The sequence below is a fragment of the Leptidea sinapis genome, chromosome 32 (assembly GCF_905404315.1).
Source record: "Leptidea sinapis chromosome 32, ilLepSina1.1, whole genome shotgun sequence".
Taxonomy (NCBI): Eukaryota; Metazoa; Arthropoda; class Insecta; order Lepidoptera; family Pieridae; genus Leptidea; species Leptidea sinapis.
In genome coordinates this window covers 11,439,843-11,458,426 of record NC_066296.1, presented here as the reverse complement: position 1 = coordinate 11,458,426, position 18,584 = coordinate 11,439,843, and the positions used below count along the sequence as shown (strand labels likewise).

At 34.6% G+C, this 18,584-nt stretch overlaps 2 protein-coding genes across 2 annotated transcripts in view; both read left to right on the top strand.

The window, feature by feature from the left end:
• Positions 1 to 18,584, top strand: part of LOC126974277 (gastrula zinc finger protein XlCGF57.1-like) — a 248,705-nt gene that overhangs the window by 176,602 nt on the left and 53,519 nt on the right. The window lies entirely within an intron of this gene.
• Positions 4,331 to 18,584, top strand: part of LOC126974260 (disheveled-associated activator of morphogenesis 1) — a 164,624-nt gene continuing 150,370 nt past the window's right edge. The window contains exon 1 of the mRNA XM_050821713.1: positions 4,331 to 4,495. The gene's annotated coding sequence lies outside the window, so the exon portion shown is untranslated. The remainder of the gene's footprint in view (positions 4,496 to 18,584) is intronic.

Here is an 18,584-nt window from a genome sequence, read left to right as displayed (position 1 = left end):
TCGTCATATTATAAGTAAATAAATAAATTACACAAACAGTTACACCTTGAAAGTAAGGATTGTGGGTTTGATTCCTGTACCCGTGTCCTGTTTGCAGTATCTTTGTTTTAACTGATATAAAAATGACGTACCAACCTTTTCTATTTTTAAGAATATCTACACAAAATTCATTCTTAAATTCGTTTTTATTTTGCCACTGACGTGGTGTAGTGCAGCTTAGAATTTTTGGGCACTGCATTTTAATGGGCAGGGCCTATCAATTATCATCAGCTGAACGTCCTGCTCGTCTCGAACCTTATTTTCATAAAAAAATGAATTATCTACTTAAAACACTATTAAAATAGGGATTACCCAATTTTTAATGTCCCTGTTTATTTTCCGGTCACACTGGATGTTACTATCACGCGTTGTGTAGGTTTTGTGTTCCAAACATCGAATTAATTTGTATAATGAAAAGAACAAAAAAAGTGTGATTACTACTATTCTATCTGTGAAATGTAATTCCTTGACACTTTTTATGTTCCGTAGTATTGTTTTTACACGTTTTCACAACGCCCGACGGCATTATTAAAATAATTATTGAGACGCAAACTGATCTGTCACAGACGATGACAATTCTCATAATGGCTGCCTGTCCGCTTGTATTAGTGTAAGTGTGTGCGTGGGGCTATGTATTTACACGTTAATCGGCTTGTTTTGCTGCTACACCGTTATGTAAGGTGACATGGAGTCCTTATTTTTTACTAGTCCGTGGTTTTCCAAAGAAGTTTCACTTCTGACATGTGAACTTTGTACGCACGCCATTTTTTATTTAATAAAATGCTCGCAGAATGCCCTTATTTATTTACGATGCATCTACAGCTGTACTCAATAGCTCTTGTGTTTATAATTATTAATATCCTTTTTTTATTTTGACTTACTCGTGTAAGCCTTTTAGTTTTTGACCTTTGAGTATTTTTGTTGCGTCACTTATATTGTAATTGAAATGATTTGTAAATTGCATTAATAATAAAAACTTAACACCTAATCTGTTTTGAAAAGAGCAACCCTAAAGTTTCTTGCATTCAATTCATTCTTCTCTGAGGTAATCTGCCTTCCTAATGAGCTGTATGAAAAAAATGACATATTTCAAGTGTAACATGATTTACTGACCTATGAAATAAAAATATTTTTGATTAGATTTGAGTAATGACGACAACCTAAGAATTTACCTGTGAAATCTGCTATTTTCAGGATTCATATTATGATCAGCACCACACGCATTTACTGAACAATTATTAGCAGTTGAATAGAATCGTATTTACTAAAACAAAGCCACGATTTTCAAAAAATATTCAGGAGCTAATGCCAAGCGTGGCTAACTTTTTTCGACCCCTCACTCAATATCGGTTACAACAACAATAGATTTGCTTACTTCTTCCATCATGCTGTATCGCCGTAAGTGATGTTATTCTCACTCGCATTCTAAAAATACATTCTTTAACCGTATTCTTTGTTTAATTTAATTGTCTGAGAATATCTGAACATGATGAAGAAACGGAGAATGAGATAAAAATATTTTAACAGTTATGGTAGCATAAATTAGGCGAAAGTAGGATATTATATTGTTTAATTTATGAAAAAAAAAACGCGCTGAGCTTCTTGCACCCGTTCCTCTCATCTAAGATCTCGGACCTTATTACCGTAGAATTGAGGTTTAATAAGTGATTTTAAATCCTATTTTGAATGATTTGAAAGTTGACTTGATACCAATGAGCTTGATAAAAAACCATGCAAAATCAAAAGAGTAGGTATATATATGTAGGCACCTACGTTCTCATTCATTTTGCCTTATAGAAAATCTATCTGATTTTTTTATGTATTAATTATTTACTACTAATTATTTTAAATTGACATATTAATAAACTAAACTGCTAATGGTCTAAGAGCCCGTGAACCCAGACCTACGTTATTTTATAAAAGCTGAAAATTTGTCAGCGCATGCTCCCAACACAAGTAAGAACATAAATTACTTTCTTAATGATAACAAAGATTGGGAATGGAGCGAGCGTTTAATTTTTTAACATATTTTTTGATGAAAAAAAAAACCCGCTGAGTTTGTTGTGCCCGTTCTTCTCAGGTCTGAGGCACTCTCTTTGGAATGGGTGTTAGTTTTTGACTTTCAATAAAGTCTGAATAAAGGATGTTACATCCTATTTTGAATAAAAATATTTGAATTTGAATTTACGATCGATGCGTCACTCGGACAAGCGACACGTAAGAGCGCTCGGACGGAACCCAAGAGGCGCGGGTTCGAGTCCCGCATCGTTTATAAATGTCGGTACAAATTAAATTAGTATATTTAATCCGAGAAGTGGGAGAGTTATCTTAAAAAATAACAAACTGTTAAAAGGTTTTATTTTAAATCCAAAGATCAGCCAGCACCCCAAATTTTTATTTTCATACCTACTTATACTCTTTTAATGGTAGGTATTATTATTCTTACAAGTTTACTGGTGAGTAATATGCAAGCGCTAACAATCAGAAATAACATTATAAAAGCAGTACATTGTGTTGCTTTTTTTTTAATTAAATTGAAGAATAAATGAGCATACATACCACAACACAGATTACTATTTTTTTTTATGAAAATGGGACGAGACGAGCAGGACGTAATTGATACGCCCTATCCATTACGATGCAGTACCGCACAGGATTCTTGAAAAACTCAAAAATTCTGAGCGGCACTACAATTACGCTCGTCACCTTCAGGTATAAGATTTTAAGTCTCATTTGCTCAGTAATTTCACTAGCTACGGCGCCCTTCAGCCTTAAAGACAGTAATATTTATACATTACTGCTTCACGGCAGAAATAGGCGCCGTTGTGGTACCCATAATCTAGCCGGCTTTCTATGCAATGGAGCCTCCCACTGGTAAGGTACAGTAATATGTATTGTGGTATATAGGTACCTACTGTATTAGATCAATCAGTAAGTAAGAAATAATAGGTGCATAGCAACCTTTCAAAACTGTTGTACGCGTTATTTTTGATAGTAGGTACCTATGAGTCCTGTCCTGAGAGGAAGTTATTTCTATAGCATGGCAGTACGGGGAAGGGAAGGGTCTGGACGGCTCGGATGAGGGTAAACAGCTCTTCGTACTTCCCGAAATGCGTTAGAAAAAACACAAGCAAGCGGCCGCGGCGTCTCTACGCAACGTGACGGTAAGCGATTGAGCTATTCACAGTATAGACAACTCTATAATGTTTAGTGCAGCTGTAGGACGCACGCGCCCAAATATAATAATATAATATAATATTGACACACTTTTTACATGTATTATCTTGCCCCAAATTAGGCATATATAGCCTGTGTTATGGGTTGCTAGACAACGGTATATTTAATACAATATACTTACATAAACATACATAAATACATTTAAACATCCATGACTCGGAAACAAACATCCATAATATGATGATTGAGGTAGAATACTATTCTATAGGTGACCAAAGATTAGTAGAATATGTTTTCGGCTTGAAGTATTGTATCGCTATATTGATGAACCCCTGTTACTTTGAAGCCAGCTTGGCTGTGTCTTCAAGATAACTAGAGTGTAGAATGTGATTTTGATAATAATGTATTGAAAGTATGTATTAGCACATAAAATATAGCATCAACAAAATATTAACATCTATGAATACCTGGGAAATACTCAAAAAATTCTAAAAAGAAGAAAGAAATAGGTGAAAATTTTAAGTTCCGACTCCCGAAACTCTATCGATATTATTATTATAATCTCTACCTCTATTTTAATTTAACTCTATCTTTATAATTAATATTATTTATATCTATTTAATTTGTTTAATTATCATTAGCCGTTATATTATGGGCGCTCTGCTGTGGCTCCAAGAGACCTACTAACTTACCTCATAATTATTTTTTTCAATTATAAATTTAAATTTTTTTAATTAATTATGGCACCTATCATGCAGACACTTAGAGAATAAATCGTGGTTGAAAAAATAATTTCACTTTATACTATTATTAATTAACTAAACACGTTTTTGAAGTTGTTGACTAGCCTAGTAATATTGTTCTCATTATTGCGTTTAGTTTGTTAGAATTATAAAAAATATATTTAAACTATATAAAATGTTATAAATAATAATCTAGCTACAAACCAAATAGATGATTGAAATGATTGTTTTTATATTATCTTTAACAATAGTAGTGTGAAGAGTCTAGACCGCTTCACGTAATTAATGTGAGGGGCGCAGGGGGTAATCCGTATTCCGTGATCCACCGCGCATGCGCCAGGCAAGGGGCTGCAAAGCGCAGTCGCCACGCGCCCGTCCTGGAAACGGTATGGCGTAGTGTGTACTTCAAGGACACTAAACAACATCCGAGAATTGTAAAAACATCAGCTGTTACGATAAGTTGGCTTAAAATGTGTTGTGTGTTATAGTGCAGTGGTGTTTAATATTTTGGAATACCGGCGGTTGTTTTTAATAAGGTACGTACAAGATTGTTTATACTAAGCCATTGTATGGGTGTGTGATTGAAAATTATGTCTGCAAGTCTTATATTTACGCTTCCGGCACCCCTAATTCGACCTACCCTACGCCAGATGCATGATAATATTAGATAATATTGTTTCTACCATATTTGAGATAAATCTACTCCTTCTCAATAGAAATAGGAGAGAAATATTGAATGGAAATCACGATGTAATTCAGTTTTACTAATGCATAAGTGAAGTAGTTAATGTAGAAAATATTTATGTGATAGAAAGTAAAGGCGATAACTGAACACGCAAAACCAATCATTTCACTATTTCCTACACGTACTCAATAATTTGTAGATTTCGTTACATTTACAAGACAATAGTATGACAACCACTATAATATTAAAGTTTATATATTATACTTAGTTAAAACTTTTTTAATTCACCTACTTTAAGAAGCGTAGGAAAATTATAGCAAAACTTCTAATAATTAATTTCGTAAATTTGTTCATACAGATTGTATTTACCTTAAAAAATTCGTTTCGTCAAATTAAGTAATTAAAATTATTTTATAATATATATTTTATGCGATATCTGTTTTTTGCTCTAGACAGCGAAAAAAGGTGAAAAGTTTGTTCCTATCTTAAATTAGAGTATGTAGGTATGTCGTACATTTTGGTTTGCTTTGAATTTTAATTATAAATCTAGTAAAAAATTCACTTATTATGTACATAAGATTGAAAAGGCTTACATACTTATTCTATCAGGTTAGATTATATTTTGAAATTTCTTAAGAAAGGCCAGAGGCCGGATCCACATATAACGAATTTGGCGAAAAAAACTATAGGGTACAACTAAATAGAAAGGGTATTCGTTTTCCGTTTTTATGTGGACAAGGTCAAAGATGATTCAGCCTTCGTAATCTGTACACAAAATAGAACTCTACTAAGTACTATCAAACTCTACATTAAATATATACACTACACCTTTATAGGCACTTACAAGTTATAAAATAATAATATTATGCTGTGTTGGGAACACCATGACCTTTATACGCGCTGAGCACTTTATTTTATACTTGCGGACCCGATATACGATGTTCTCTTAATTGTTATAAATAAAAACTCTTGTGGGTGGAATTTTGTAAAATCCGTTCTGACCTCTACTCGGCGAAAGGGATATTCCTACAAAATTTCAAGTCTCTACGAATTACGGTTCCAGTGATATCGTGATGAGTCAATATATAGGTGGAAATCTCTCATATATATACTTAATATATATAAATAGAGATAGATATATTAATGACACTAGCTATGCTACTAGGTCATCACGCAATGGAGACTCGCCTGGAATTATTAAGTTCGCCTTCATGTAGTTTTTACCTCTTTCGTGCAGTCTTGAACATACACTGTCTAATATAGGAGGGCATATCAGCGTACCTACAGGTCACCGTTACTCACGCTCTATCGCAAATCGAGAGGAATCACAGGAGCGTTTCCAGCCTTTAAGGCTGAGATCCGAGAAAACGGCCTTGAGGCTAGTTTACCTCTCTCGCACAAGATCGCCATACTTTTAATTCAGAATAAGATGCATTTTTAATTTATTACAAACATAATTTTCTTAACAAAACTAGGTATGTCATCTTAAATAGTATTGGTAAACACTAAATAATTATTCATACAATTTTTATCTAGATTGAATGATTAACATGGCTCCAACTGTAAAAGTTAGGGTTACTTTGGTGGTTTTTATCGGAATGTCTATTAAAGCTAGAAATGTTAAGAGAAAAAGAACTTTTTTCTCATACTCATATATATATATAATATCTCATATAAAAAAAATTTAAAAAATATAAACTTTACACAAACCGTTAATGAAATGGTTTCAATTAAGTATGCGCTATTTTGGCGATTTCGTGGGATAGCGGCCTTAAAGTTTTTTTCACGCTTAAATATGGTACCATGTCGTTTACAGTTGGAAGCAATGTGACAGGAAGTTCATTCCTTATTTAATACAACCAAACACTACATTGAAATGGTACAGAATTTCCGGTAAGTTCTTACTAAAGTCATCATTCATCATTGACGACCTGTATATCCGAGTGGTTAGCGATCCTACCTACTAAGCTAGAGGTCCCGGGTTCGAATCCCGGTAGGTGCAAACATTAATATGATGAATATGGATGTTTGTTTCCGAGTCGTGGATGTTGATATGTATTTAAGTGTGTTAATATGTATGTTTAAGTAAGTATATTGTATTAAATATATCGTTGTCTTGCAAACCATAACACAGGCTATATGCCTTATTTGGGATAAGATAATTTGTGTATAAAGTCTGTCAACATTGTTCTCCTCGACTAAGTGTTTCTATTATTATTCAGAACAATGTCTAACAAAATTCCAGTATCATTACCACGTCACGGGCTCCATAAACTTTAGCACCACAAAAATCTAAATGTTTGTTCTTCTCTTATTTTTTTTATGGAAGAGGAGGACAAATGACCGTACGGTCACCTGTAAAGTGATCACCGCCGCCCCATTCTCTTGCAACACCAGAGGAATGAAAGGAGCGTTGGCGGCCTTTTAGAAAATGTTAATGTTAAATTGTTTAATGTACTTGCTTTTTTTAATAACACCAAATATATGATTTTCATAAGTATACCACAGACTGGTAATGAAGCGAACACCCTCAGGCTCTCTAATTATAAATGTTTATTGTACGATATTTCATTGTAATCCATATTTTTTATAAAAAAAAAACCCGCTGAGTTTCTTGCGCCCGTTCTTCTTAGGTCTGAGACAGTCTATTTTGAATAAAAATATTTGAATTTGCGAAAAATATTCAAATTACTTACATCGCTTCTGCGTATGTTTGTACAACACAGTCAGTGTGCAGTATTAAGCAATAGGAAATCATCAATAACATCGCAATGTTACGCCTTGAGGCGCGATAGTACTCCTTATTTCCATATAACCGAATATAATGCTATTGCATATAAAATACATGTAGACGTTATTGTACCATTTAATGAACATTGTAAGTAATAATAATAATAATATTGACATACTTTTACACAAATTATCTTGCCCCAAATTAGGCATGTGTTATGGTTTGCAAGACAACGATATATTTAATACAATATACTTACTTAAACATACATAAATACATATAAACATACATGACTCGGAAACAAACATCCATATTCATCATATAAATGCTTACACCTACCGGGATTCGAACCCGGGACCTCTAGCTTCGTAGGTAGGATCGCTAACCACTCGGCTATACAGATCGTAAGTGAAACGGGTGTAAACTTAAAAACTGAACGTAATAAATAGTCAGCTTGTAATTCAATTCTAATCGTGGAAATATTCGAGGAAATTTTGTGTGACGAAATCAAAATGTGACGCTGTCTGACGTGACGTGACAAAAAGTGACGATCGGAACAGGTGTTTAAATCGTGGAGTGGGCAGAATATGACTCCAAAGTGGAGCATATTTGAGCACCCTTTGGGGGTCAAATTCTGCTATTTATGCACTGATAAGAATATATAGCTTACATTAATGACAGGTCGCAGAAGGTGCATCGACGTTCATCTGGGGCTTCATTACTTGCCTTTGTGACCTCTAATTGTGAAGTCACCAGCCATAAATACGGCCATTTATCCGGGACGTATTACAACTAAGAGTATACTCTCACTTCAAGCCACATAGACTAGCCATAGTGGTGCGTGGCCGGGTTAAACTAGATGTTTGATAACATTTAAAATCGGGAAAGAGATAATTTGGACATTACTGTAAGAACGTATTAAGAATAATCGATCTGGGTCTCAATCAAATCGTGGATATTCTCAAAAGCGACCACGTCATAAGTAAAGAAAAGGAATCTTGTATGAAGTGGACTAAGGAAGCTGGGTAAGTATTGGAATATAGCTAATGCAGGTCTGTGGAAGACAAGCCTCTTAAAAGATGAATCGTCGGGTTAACTAAAATAAAAATAAAAATGTTAAAATTAAACACAGTTACAATTACACGCGTTTTAATCCTTTAAAAGTGTTTTATCTAAAAGACAAGCCTTATTATATGCCAATGTATTGAATGTTAAAAGAACCTATAGATCATCCGTTTAGTTCCGTGCTTTATCTGCACAGTGTCTCCTTTTGGTCTGGTACTGTTACGGTGAATGTGATAAAACGCGAACTTGACTTATCCATTGGGCTGTCTTAGCTTAAGCTCAGCATGATTTCAGCTGTCAAATTGCTATAAAAACGGAATCAAAGATTATGCTAAGCTTACACTTAGCTAAGTTTTACGTAAGTAAAGTCTGAGCAAAGTCTCAGTACGTTCTACAGATCTCAGACTATGTAACGCCTCCTTTTGGTCAGGTAGTCATGTAACGTCTCCTTTTGGTTAGGTACTCTAAGTAACGGTGCCTGTTAATATAAAAATGTACCGCACTTTAATCATAATGACGCCGATGCATGGTTCCTTCTCAGGAATGTCACAATAGATAACAGTGACTCGTGTTTATGACACCGCCTTGAATCAGCCCGGCACTGTGTATGACAAATCTTTCATTGTTATTAAAATACTACTCACCGCCAGCGGCTTTGCTTGGGGAAATCTATTGGGTTTTTTGATAAAATGTTCTTTGGAAAGTACCTAATCAATAATAGATTCCGATTCATGCGTAATCGAACTCTGAGCCAGTACTTTTATTTAAACCAAGGCTTGCAAACCGAAAAATATTCTAACCAGTTAATGCACATCGAGAACTTGTTCCTCCTTTTTGTCTGCCTATAACCAAAATGTAATGGTATTTAAATATTTAAGTTCAATATAAGGTCGAAATCTCTGTTCGTCTTGACTTTCAATCTAATGCCGAACGATATAATAGAACCGATTTTCACTGGTAATTTGAACAACCGGTTCCATGCGTTCAATTAAAGTGTAAGCGTATCCTGATTAAGGTACTAACTTCCTAATAAGGTATCTCTCGGTAGGTATGACATGGCTTTTTATGTGAGTTAGCTCCACCTGATATTAAAACGCCTATATAGTCCCAATAATATGATCCTTGTCGTAATATTCACTTACTAGTGGGAGACTCTTTCGCACAGGATGCCGGCTAGATACGGCGCCTTTTCCAAGTCCTAGGCCCAAAGCCCTTTGCATAGGATGTCGGCTAGATTATGGGTACCACAACGGCGCCTTTTTCTGCCGTGAAGCAGTAATGTAAAATGTAAAAGTAATCATTATATTGTGTTTCGATCTAATGGGCTCCATAGCTAGTGGAATTAATGGGCAAGTGAGACTTAACATCTTATGTCTCAAGGTGACGAGCGCAATTGTAGAGCCGCTCAGAATTATTAGGTTTTTCAAGAATCCTTAACGGCACTGCATTGGGCATTAATGGGCAGGGCGAATCAATTATCATCAGCTGAACATCCTACTCGTCTCATCCCTTATTTTCATAAAAATCAAACAGCATTTCCGAAAACTGATTCTGCGGAAGAGACCCACAATCACGCACAGGCACTTAGTTAAAACATTATTAATTTACTTACTCATATATAAAACATTGCTGTGCCCTTGCAGGGTGTCACATATTGTCAACCTAAATATTGTAACACGTATTTGTAACAATAATTTGGCATCTTTATCCAGCGCCATTTTACCAGCGGCTCTGTCTAAAACGAATATGTTTTTTATGTTGTTTGATCAGTGAATCGTAAAACGATATGACAATGATTTCATGCTTCAATGAGACACAATTACCAAAATTCCCATCATCAATAAAACTAAGTGCTATTAATGTCCGTTTCGATGAACAAAGGAACAAATAATTAATTTGACTTTACCATACGACCGAGGCTGCATCACGCCATTTTGAAAATAAAATCTTACATAATTTCTTTACGTCTATATAGACTATGACAGCTGTGAAAACGTCGAAAAAATTTAGAACTAACCTCTATTTACAGCAATGCACGCACACTAACACTAAATTACATACAAATCGCGAGTGTAAGACGTAGCTTGTCACGCACACAAAACTAGTACTCCTGGCCTGTTTTTTTGGTTGTCTAACAGCAAGAGACTATCTAGATTCTAGACGTGTTAATTATCTTAGATAAAAATAATTTGTAATAGTTATAATAACTATAAAGTGTGTTTTGACTAATGAGACTTTTTTCATGTACAAATTAAATTTGAAACCAAAATTTATGAACGATGCGTGACTCTCGGGCTCCGTCCGAGCGCTCTTACCAACTGAGCCAACCGTTCGAGTGACACATGTTACGTACAAAAATAATTTCATCGGTAGAGGGCTTGATGGCGATATCCCCAGATCAGGTTCGAGTAATCTAGTTTTGAGGCCGCTTTTACAAGAAATTATATTTTTTTATTATTATAAGTTTATATTTTTACAAAATGTAACCCTATGGGTATCTACAGAATTATGAATTATGTCTCAAGGTGACGAGCGCAATAGCAGTGCCGCTCAGAATTTTTCTCGTCTCTTTCCTTATTGTCAAAAAAAAATCGTTACATTAATTAACAACATGAGTGATTACAGATAAATCATGACCATAGATAGATTTACACTTCGCCGGCACAGCTAACCGGTCACAAATCTAAATAGTACATCTAAGGCTTACTCACCCGGAGACGTTTATAGTGCTGGACAAGCGCCAAGCATCCACGATATTGTCCATTTGTGCAGCTTTCGAATGATAGGCTGCTAATAATACTTATTCTGATTTGAATCATATCCTTTATTTATTATCAAACTGAAACATTTATGATTATATATTATATATTTATAGGCATGAATTTAAATCATTAATAAGGCGCCAGATTTAAGATATCTGGTTTCCGAGAGTAAGCGTGGGTTCGGATCTCACACCTGATAATGGTTGTTGAAGTGCTAACTTCTTATGGGAGCGTAAACCAACATCAAAATAAAGCAATGAATTTAACTATATTACTAATTAAAATTAAACAAACACCGGTGAAAACCGCATTCAAATCGGCTGCGTTTTTTGAGATTAACGTGCATACATGCACAAACATTCCGATAAACAGACGAAAGTTTAAAAAAGTAAACAACTATTCCCTCGGTAACGTAATCACTTGTGTAACTGTGTATAAATTGTTTTATTAAAATGGTAAATGTACACACTTTTATAATAAAATCCCAGCCACTGTTCAGGAATGATCTATAAATAAATTTAAATGTTTTATTAAAAAATGGCTTTGTCGTTAATCCTATTACTCCACAGCTGAATATTTAATTAGATTGGACAGCCTGGGACTAGATTATGATTGTTTTATAGCAATAGTAATGACACTACAATGTTGCATATTTTTATTAAAAAGAGCGCAAAAAAAGAATGCTGGGAGAGTTTCTTGCGCCGCTTCCTCTCTCACAGAGCGCCATTTGTTTCCGAAGCGGTAGTAGTATCTAGTATATTAGAAATGACATCAAAAATAATTCGAAAGGAATCAATTTTGAGAAAATGAATGCCTTTTATGACTTTTTAAAAATGCAATGTATTTGGCTTAAGTTGAAGATCATCGCATACCAAAACATTTACTCACCTGAGAGTAGCACTTACATGAGAATTCAAAAGCCCGTGAACCCAAATCAGAATGGCAAACGTTCGCGAGGTCTTTGAACTTCAAAATGTTCAATGTTTACGAGCCGGCTAAATATAGAAGTGCACGTCAGATCCACGGGACACTGACATCATGGTGGAACCTGGGGAAGATAGCTATTATAATGATTATATTATCTTGTACTTAAACGGCCTTTCAGATAAACTTGGTTTAAAGTTGTACCTGAAAATAAACCAAGAATATGCAAAATGTTGACTTGACTATACGGCCGTTTTCAAAAACGTATCTCTAGTTACAAATATATTGCTATCACCGTTTAATGACTATATCTTATCTATCCATAGTTATGTCCAATATCCAGTCGTTTTCAATCTATACTAAGTTTAACTTACTAGAGTTAGACAAATCTATCCTTTTACACTTACTTAGATTTCAATAACCTATCAACAGATAGCAGTGGACTATAACTAATAAAATAGACTAAGACTAATTTATGAACGATACGGGACTCGAAACCGCGTCCTCTTGCGTTCCGAGCGAGCGCTCTTCCAAATCTTGACATGGCTATGTTCAACTCTCAGGTTTGTGGCTTCATCTACACACTGTATACATACATACAAAAACGTCTGTCTTCTAAGGGAAGTCACAGACACTCTTCATTCTTCCACTCGCATCAAAGTTTTCATATACGTTCCCTTATTCTTGGTATTCGATACTTTAACTGGTCCCCTTTTAATACATCCCCGAGTAGATCGTGGAGTGTAGATCGCTTAGGTCGAGGATTTCCAACATTTTCATCCAAGCCTTCTACAGGACCCCAACATTTTTTTTATTTATTAAAAAGGAGGACAAACGATCGTACGGGTCACCTGGTGTTAAGTGATGACCGCCGCCCACATTCTCTTGCAACACCAGAGGAATCAGAGGAGCGTTGCCGGCCTTAAATTTGGCTATAATATTTAACTATCACTAACTTTTCTTTTACTCCACATTTGACCAAAGTTATTTGATAAAAACTCTTTTGACTTTTATTCAAATTAATATGTCCTATTATTTTCAAAAGTGTTAGGTCGTCCATACAAAACAATCACCTCTTATTATCATTTTGGAGATATTGTTTAGCCCATGGAAGTCTAGTCTACCGCTGATCGTATGTATCTTGTCAGTTGAGAGTATAATGTGACTGACTGAGATAATATAAATGTCGCCCGTTGATTAGTGGGTAGTTTTTATCTCGCTTGTAGTCGATTGACTGGGTTTTATGGTCGCAATTGTATCGATATATCTGCAACCTAATAGTATGTTCGGATTAGGGCTGCTACCCTGGGCGAAACAATAATAACTCTTGGAATACTCATTCCAGAAATACGGTTTTATGATCGCAGTTGAATCGAGTATATCCAAAAATTTCTTAATTAATATTTTATTTTTGCTCAGTTATGAGCTATGCTATGCTAGTACTTATATCGCATTTTAAATCGTGTGAGGCTACGTAATAAATTAGGGTTACAGTCTCTTTGCTTTTCATATGAAAACTCAAAAATAATTCCAAGTTTTATTTTCAAAGCTTTCAAAGTGAAACTTTTATTACATCGTCTCAAACTTTTGAGTCTGTGTGTTGCATGTCGCGTGACGGTCGGGCGGCGCCTATAGTTCGCAGCAGCTGACCGTGTAGTGTTTAGACTATTACTCATTTGTGCCAGTGCTCCACGCTATTTTGTTTGTTTTTATCTTATGAATATGTAAAGTATAATATATAAATTTGTTTTTTTTTTCTTTGCTGATATTAAGGTTGTTTTGTGAAAAAAAGGGTTTCACTTATATCGTGCTTTCATATAACCAAACAGTTGCTTTTTTTATTATTTATTAGTTAGCAAATCTAATGTTACTGTAACCAATTTCGATATCGTAAAATGTTAGCCACGCTTAAATCGCTCTTTAATTAGCTCCTTAATATTTTGAATATTAAACCACTAGCTAACGCACACATTGACACATTAAATACACTAGTATATTTTATGGTATTAAACGTTCAAAGAATTCTTCTCTGCTATTGATAAAAGTCTGTTGCAAATAATGAAAACAAGTGTCAGCCCTAAGCTCTCCAGAAATAATACATAGAATTTTTTAATTGACGCTATATTAAGATCAAAGGATTACAGGAATCTTAATAAGTATCCATTTAGAAGCGCGACGCGGATTTATAATGTGAACTATTTGGAATGGAATGGAGACAAGATGCGCTTACTTGTCTATGTTTTTATTCCGGACGGCTCTTGCCATTCCAGTCTACAAAGCGACGCCTGTGGAATGACTGTTTAGGGATATTTTGATTGAGAAGGTTATGTTGAGTTTATCACCTTTATATGTAAAATTAATTCTAGGATTTAAGAATTCTAAATAAACAATACTGTCGTGCTAACGCCGCTGGGACAAAAATCAGTATGATAAGTACAGTTGTACTCCTATCAGTGGGAGACCACTTTGAACAGGATGCCGTCTAGATTATGGATGGACGACGCCTATTGCTGCCGTGAAACAGTAATGTGTAAACATTATTGTGTTTCGGTCTGAAGGGTGCCGTAGCTAGTGAAATTACTGCGCAAATGAGACTTAACATCTTATAGCGCAATTATTGTAGTGCTCAGAATTTTTGGGTTTGTCAAGAATCCTGAGCGGAGCTACATTGTAATGGGCAGGGCGTATCTATTACCATCAGGTGAACGTCCTGCTCGTCTCGTCCCAAAATCAAAATAAAAAAAACATTTCTCTAGAATTGTATAAAAATAATTTAATTATATTTAATAACACGTTATTTAATTAAATTATGCGGTATAATAATATTTTAATTGGTTGTACCTTTTTTTATCACAATATTGTTTTTTCTACAAACGTAATAACGTAAATAGCGCGAGGAATATTTTCTGTTTTTTGTTTTATTACGCCAAAGAAGAATTACCTTCTTGCGTGAGTAACAACAAAATAAGTACACACACACTTTTTTATTAAAGAATTTATTTAATAATTTTTTACAGTCAATGTACTTATCACTTAACTATCTACTCTAGATGATCTAAGAGTCAGTCTTCAAAACCATCAATTACTCAACAAATTCATCGTACAATAATTATCGAACTATCGGAATGAGAAAGGGTTTATCGATGCGAAAGAGCTATAGAAAAATAATTAAATTGAAATTTAATTAGCAGTTATAAACTTATATCGCAGTGTTAAAGTAATGCATTCCAAGCTATTTCATACATAATGTAACTTAATACTCAGTGAAATATGAGATGGCGATTTTACCTAATATTGTGTTACATTTAAATGTAGACTTATAATTAAAACATTTTTCCAGCCATTCTTAACATATTAGAGTATAATATTATAGTATATATGACATTTAAATTGGATGAAAAATTGTGCCAAGCTCGATCTTGATTGAAGATATGTTTCCCATATCGATTTGAGATAACATAACATTGGTAATCATAAATCTACACCATAAGGTAATACCTAACGTGACTATTTTTTTGCGGGACATCTGCGGAATTAAATAATAAAAAAAATATTTTAGTGTTACACAATTTTTTTATATAAGACATAATAATACAGAATAAGCAAAGCACTAAACACAACATAGTTAAGTAGTTTTAGTTTTACCAGTGGCAGGCTCCTTTGCACAGGAAGCCGGCTAGATTATATGTACCACAACGGCTCCTTTTATTTCTACCGTGAAGCAGTAATGTGTAAACATTACTGTGTTTCGGTCTGAAGGGTGTCGTAGCTAGTGAAATTACTGGGCAAACGAGACTTAACATCTTATGTCTCAAGGAGACGAGCGCAACAGCTGTAGTGCCGCTCAGAATTTTTGGGGTTTTTAAGAATCCTGAGCGGCATTGCATTGTAACGGGCAGAGCGTATCTATTACAATCAGCTGAACGTCGTGTTCGTCTCGTCCCTTATTGTCATAAAAAAGTGTTTTTGTATTTGTCGGCTGAACAAATTTGTTTCCGAACATGGTGTCTTCTTCCCGTGCGAATCTGGCTTCCCCTTCCACGCATTTCGAGCGGGAAAACATTTTAAATTATCGTTTGGTCTGTTTGCAAAAGCGGGACTATGTCGGCCTCGCTGGGGACTCCGGGACAGACTGCCAGATTGCGGGACTGTCTCGCACAGAGCGGGATTTATGGTCACATTAATTATACCACATCTTCTAAGTATCTCCCAAGCGGACGGGTAAGAATCAGACCATTATATTGTTCTGAAAATTCTGAAGAAATAATTACACTATTTATACAAATAATAAAATTTTGCTGTTAGAGCTAACTGTTAGGATATCAAAAAGGTTCTTATAGCAGTTTCTGCGGTACGATTACAGCTAACTTATTTCAAACTTCGAAACCAACTATATATATACTATCGCTACTTTATATCACTTTCAAAATAATAATACATTAACAATGAATTAAAGCTCTAAAGTTTGATGCACCCAATATAGTATAATTTATATCTATACAGTTTATTCTTTATTACTTTTTATTAAATATTTGATATTTTAATCTTTAAAGTTTTTTTAAACACAATTCATATATTGGATGCAGCACCTTACAAACTAATTTGTTTTGTATATTACAGCCATTGTTAAATACTTTATTGAATGAAAAGAGTGGCCGTTGAGTTTCTTGTATGTTCTTCTAAATTATTAATAAATTATTCTCGTTATTTAAAGGAAATATTTATACTGACAATTCAAAAGCGCTTTTTTAAGCCTAATTGAATAAAGTTTATTTGATTTTCACTTTGAAAAATATTCAGAATCATCTGATTGTATCTAGAAGGTAGGCGCTTGATTTAAATCCTGTATGGAAGATTAGCATTGAAAAGGAAGCATTCTTTTATCATTTTATAAACGCCTCTGTCGCATTTAACATCTACTACTCATTGGGCAGTTCCGCTATTCATTTTGACGTGTACATCCGTTCCTACTTCCGCGCTTAGGGTATTGAAGCCATTAGGGCTTCATTTAATATTATGTATCGTATTCTATTGATAGTTTCTTATGATATTTTGTGAGGTCTCTATAATGTATTTAGCTCAAGTTTAATTTTGTCTTTACAAAACGAAAACTCTCGTCCCGTGACGTTAACTGGCAGATATAGTAATGGATAATCTCCAAGATTTGTATTTCTCATTTCATTTTAGGCTTCACGTATAAATAAAGTTATGAATGGACTTATTACAATTGAAGCCAGGTACGACGTTATTATGGGGTAAAAAATTTTGTGGGCATTGGTCTACTTTACGGTTTGCTTTTATGTCATTGTCTTTAATAAAGTAAGTCTCTTCTTTTATATCTCATATCATCTTAGACCTCATGATAGATAGATTAATACTATTACAATTCGAAGCCAGGCAAGAACTTCTTTATATCGCGCTTAATATTAATATTTGTAGGTTTTGGTCATCTTGTCGGTCTGAGGCTAGTAAAGTAAATCCCTTCTTCAAAAAATATTCTCCAGTGTCCTTAGATGTTTCTCGACTGGCATTCCACCTCAACCTGGAAATGTTTTGCGGTCCTTTTGTTGCGATACCATCTTGGAGATAGTTTCAACAGTTCTTGTGGTATTAATTTATTCCAGGTCGGCTTGCCTTTGCGACTTGCAGACTTGCTCACGGTCTTTTCTTTATCAATGCGTGCAGTTCAAGATTAATCTTTTTACGATAAATTGTTTCTCAATAAGACTTCTCGTGTTCGTGGATTTTTTTAGATATATTAATTTTAGCTGGATTAGTGCCAGGTTTGCTTTATTGGAATTTGTTTTAATGATTTTTCCATTAATTTTAAAACTTAATTTTATATTTGTCTTTTTTTTTATGGAATAGGAGGACAAACGAGCGTACGGGTCACCTGTTGTTAAGTGATCACCGCCGCCCACAATCTCTTGCAACACCAGAGGAATCACAGGAGCGTTGTCTTTAGAAATATGTTAAAAATAATTGTTCTATTCAAGATATAAATAAGCGGAATTTTTCTTGCGCTAGTCTATCTCGCATCAAACCTCCCGTTCTTGGATTACTTGGAAATTTTCTTCATTTTGAAATATGTATTGGATAAAACACACAGAAAATCTGCTGAAAACTTAAATGCATTGTGCAATATTATTTGTTGACGTAAATCTAATGTTGTGCTTGTGTGTGTGCGCACTCATTATAACGTGTAGAACGAAAGCGAAGACGACCGTATTGTTTGTTTAGTGAGCGTGTTATGCTATGCCCATACGTGTAAATCCCGCTTTAGGTCTGGACCATAGTATTAGGAGGTAGTGGGAGCGGTAGCGACCACGAGACGATCGATTTAGTTCTACATATAAAAACATTTTATAAGACTATCGAACTACTAGAACTATTTTGTTTTGAAACTAGCTTCAGGTCACGACTTCTTTCGCTTTAAGCCTTATCCATATACAAAGAAT